The sequence below is a fragment of the Lissotriton helveticus genome, chromosome 7 (genome assembly GCF_964261635.1).
Source record: "Lissotriton helveticus chromosome 7, aLisHel1.1, whole genome shotgun sequence".
Classification (NCBI taxonomy): domain Eukaryota; kingdom Metazoa; phylum Chordata; class Amphibia; order Caudata; family Salamandridae; genus Lissotriton; species Lissotriton helveticus.
The window spans coordinates 114,225,059-114,230,058 of NC_136068.1; positions in this window are offsets into that span (position 1 = coordinate 114,225,059).

The window sequence follows — 5,000 nt, forward strand, 5'->3', positions numbered from 1 at the left end:
TCCATTCTGCAGGTCCCAAATCGTCGAATGCACTGACCATCAACATTCTATCATGGCACAATGGTGTATATAACACAGGGCATCTTGGAAAATCTCCTTAATTGGAGTATTATAATGACACTCTTATAAAAGAGAACTCTAATGCAGTTTATTCAGGCAGATCTGCCCCCCCCCCTTTCTTTCTCTAGACTTGTTCCCTCTCCTATTGCCATCAGATCAGAGTGTGAACGACCGTCTGCCACAACCAGCAGAGAAAATGGAATTCAGAATGTAGGGAAACATTACCAACTCCATAAAGGGACCTGCAGAACTAATCAGTGCAAACAACGTGCCACAAATATCTAGCTAAAACACGAATAAAATACCAACCACTCAGACTACTACGCTCGATCGGCAAATTCCTCCTAGCCATGCCCAAAGTACGTACTGTAAGGAACGGAGGCAGAGCCTGCTCCAAAACAGGACCTGAATCCTGGAATGCCCAACCGCTATATCTCCGCGCAGAACAAGACCACAAAAGGTTTCGCAAATCACTCAAAATCTGGCTTTTTTTCTGCAATAACGAGAGACCACTCACGGTTATCTGAGTATTCTGCTGGCGCTGTGAGACCTATGGGTAATACATGCGCCTAACAAATACCAAATATATACATTCATACATGTATACAATATATACCTCTCACCATTCCTTATTCCTCGCACTCCTAAAGCGCCACATCCCATAAACCGATAACCACACCTTGGTGGTATTCACGCACAACATAACATACTTCTAACCACTCTCACACATAGTGTAGCGTGCTAACCATCTGGATTAGTGCTTCAGTGCCCCAATGTGGGGGTGGTGGGCGCTATACAAATGCCACAGTACAGTATATCACGAGCAAATATTTCCTACTACAGTTTTATATCCTCAGATTGTGCTGTTTCCAAAAGCCTGCTCCCACTATATTTCTAAAGCCATGCATGAAAAATTGCCCAAGACCTAAAACTATCCATTGCTTTCCTCTCAAGCCTATCTAATCATTCTGACCCATTTCTTAATCTACACCCTCCTCTAAATAAAGACTACTTTGTCATATGAGTGTCTGCCTTATTCTCTTTTATTGCATTTCTGCAAATTGGCCTCACCTCATTTAATAGATCCCAACTTCTTGTTTGAATCAATATCACTGCACCCGAACAATACTCACTCTCCTCTATCCTATTTATACCCTCAATAACCTGTTGCATGAACTCACAACTCCCCAGTGGATGGTCACACAAAACAGCTGAAGTAAACTCAGGGGATGTTTCCCATGAAAACACCAGACTAATTTTAATACCCAACCATAACCACTGGATTTACCACTAATCTTAGGTTCCAGAGTAGTGTGCTACTTGCCATAAAGTACTTCAGCGCCTCTTCAGCGTAGTAGGCACTATATAGATGCACTTACAATACAATATCCCATTGCTTTGGCCCCAAAATGGTTTATTGGACAAGTTGCACGCAGCACGGTGGAGAGTGCAGAGTTGAGCTCTTGTCTTTAGTCAACACCCACCTTGCGGTGTGATGGAGAAAGAGGTTGTAAAGATAATCCTGCAAGTCATAATTGTAGTTAGCTAAGGTTTATAATCTATTCAGACGGTACCATGTTATGTTTTATCGTTTTCATTATGCTTTCAGTTCATTTCCAGCCCGACTGCCGCAATTGGGTGAACCCCTCTGGAAGGTTTTTGAGACTAGGAGGAGGACAACGTAGGGAGGAAGAAAAGGGGAAGAGGCAGAGATATACCTGTTTGGCTTGAGTTACAGTCCTCTTTTATGTTAGTTTTAAATATCTAAAATTGATTGACTAAACTACGTTGGTTGGGACTTGCTAGGATAGAATATCACACATTTCTGCTCATTTGCATGACCCCCTTAGCACTCTTGGCAGTTCAGAGGTGCTTTTCTGCAGTTCGGAATGTAGGCAAGACAGGAGACTTTGTAATCTGATTTTTTATTGCTATATCTGTCAAACCGGCGGTATAGGTATCAGGTGCGGCTCTAGGCTCATGGCGGCCCTGGGCAGGGAGCGTAGGTAGGGGGACCCGGCAGGGGCGGTGGGTGACATTTGAAAGTGGTGGGGCGCAAAGTAATTAGCATCCAGCACCGTAGCGAGCGAGCGCAGCGAGCGAGCCCGAACCCCAAAAGGGGGGTTAGGGGGGATAACCCCCCCCTAGAAAATTTTGAAAAAAAAGAAGACAAATCGTGCATTTTCAAGAAAAATTTGAGAAAGCAGGAAGGTTAATAAAGCAATTGTGAAAGTGCAGTTATTACATTAATAGATGGCATAACATAGGTAGCTGCTTATTCAGTATAACCACAGAGCTTCATACATTCCGTCCTATTACGCTCAGGTGCTGAATTCAGACTATAAGACTTTCATGAAAATCTCAGCTCTAAGAGAAGAAGAAGTTGCTCAGCAGTTGGGAAACAGCCTTCACAAGCATTGGGAAAATGAGAGGCAATTACTTGAAAGCAAACTGAAAGCAATGCATCAAGTAGTAACTTAAAGCAATGCATCCAGCAAAACTGTGCATGCAGTCAACCATACAAAAGTAAACTAAAGCAAGTGTGAACCTGTGAACCTTCACTTTGAAAGCAGGGTGCTAGTCAACAGGCCAGCACATACATTTAAACTGAAGAAGAGTACACCTCAGCATGCAGGCACCAACATAAAAGCACCAAGCAAGTCAAACAGTTTAATGAAAGAAAAATGAAAGCAATACATCCAGCAAACTAGACAGTGACTCAAAAAGTAAACTGAAGCAAGTGCACACTGAAAGGAATGCGCAGTCATTAGTCAGACATTCACATAAAAGCAACTTACCAAGACACCTAATCAATTACATGGGAAAAAACTTGAGCCAATGCATCCAGAAAACCAGACCAGCACACCAAAGCATCCCACCACTGATAGGATGGCAGCTGTGCTCTTAGGGTCACCCCTCAGTTTTTTGGCAGGGTTGAGCAACCCCCACTTTTATGCCCTGTGTGTCTGAAGGGGAGACAGGCAAAAGGGGTCATAATGGGACATCTGGCACAGCCACTTTGTAATCGAGGTCACCCACCCAGCTCAAGACTGAGTTACAGGCTGATCCTAAATCTTTAAACAACCACAAGGGTCTCCAGCTAGTTGGTTCTTGAGCCAAAAGAGTCCTCAGCTCACTGGGAGTCTTTACATCGCGCCTGAGATGACATGACAATGTCCCTTAATCCGGAGCAACTGTGGGGACTGGTCTGGGTCTGGGTCTGGATCTGACTTGGTACGAGCAGGATACAAAAAGTAACGGGTAGGTGGTAACCCACTTCAAGTGAAGGAGCTGTAAGGAACCTAAGCGCACTGGTGTTGATACCACTAACAGGGCAGCTCTGGCTTTCTCAGGGTGGGTGTCAGCTGTGTGATGAAACCAGCATGTGAAGCAGTTACCTCAAACAAACTAAAACCAATGCACTCATCAAGACAAGGATTTACATGAAATCAAATAGAAAACCACCATCAAGCCAGGTAGTCACCTAAAGGCAAATTGAAGTGACTGCACACTATGGGAAGTGCACTTCACCAGCCAGCCTATTACACTAAAGGAAAATAAAAGCAATGCTCCCAGTAAACAAGACAACATAAATTGAAAATGTTTCCCCGCAGGACCAACAGTCACAAAAAGTAAAGAAACAGAACGAAGTCAGAGGCACTCCAGGAATCCAGGTAGTCACACAAAATCATAACTGATTGAGCAAACTGTGTACTGAAAACTATTGCAAATAAGACAATTATATCAGAACAAACTAGTCACAGGAAAACAAATGCATGCACCCATCAAGCCGTGCATCACAAGTCAGCAAACTGAATCCAATTAAACCAGCAATACTTGGTGTCACCCAAAAGCAAAGTATAAAGTGCACTTCAGCACCCGAGATGCAATATGTACACACAAGGTAGTGGCACTCTTACCTGCAATAGGCGTACTTTTTGCCCTTCTTGCCCTGGACGGTTTTCGGGGAGTCGTTGGAAGCGGGGGAATGCTGCAGGAAGTAGTTCATGCGGGCTTTCCAATCTTTCAAACTAAAAAGGAAGAATAAAAAGGCACGTTAAAAACATGTCCCTCTTGGCAAAAGCGAAACAAGTGTGACAACGAACTACAGTAAGCATGCACAAAGAATGACAGGGGTCACAGTGGGGGATGGGCATGCACAAGATCACATGGCGCGGCCGCAGCGCTGGAAGCAGCGTGCATCTAATTTTCACACACCCACTCACTCGCGCTCTCAGACACCCCGGACTTTTCTAGTCGATTCCAGAGCCAAGTATGTGGCACAAGCTCGAAAGAACCACCACAATCCCGGAAGTGACCTTTACACCAAGGTGCGGTGAAGGCGTCTCAAAGTAAAGCTGATAATCGCTTTCCTGCATTCTACATATCATCGCGTATTTACAGACGTTTATGTTAACCCTTTGTTCGGCTCATTTATCGGGCACTGATGGGATTTTGGGAAGGAAGGCAATGTACCCAGATGTGGGTATCGGTCGCAAAAGATATACTCGCCCCCCCTTAGTAAAAAAAGGAAATCTTCCTAAGTACAGAAGAACAAACCTCTTAGTCAGCCCTTTGGGGCGCTTCAAATCGATCTGCACTTGCATATTTCTGCAGCAGATGTATTAACCCGCTGAGCTAAATAAAAGGGGATTTCACACCAATTTAAGTGCACTGACGAGAAAAAAAACACCTTTCTGTTACAATGTTCTTTAGGACGACTTTGGAAATCATACAAATTCTGCTTTTCGCAGTCAACGACTAATCGATTCCATTATCATTTTAATTACATAAAAATAACTAGTTATACAGCCGCCATCGAATGCCGGGGTAGCCTAGCCAACAAGGATGCTACATTGAGGACGGTAGTCGGAACAACTGGATACTCGCAGTGAAGCGCGCCAACGAATGGCCAGGGGTAGTAGGCGCTATATAAATGC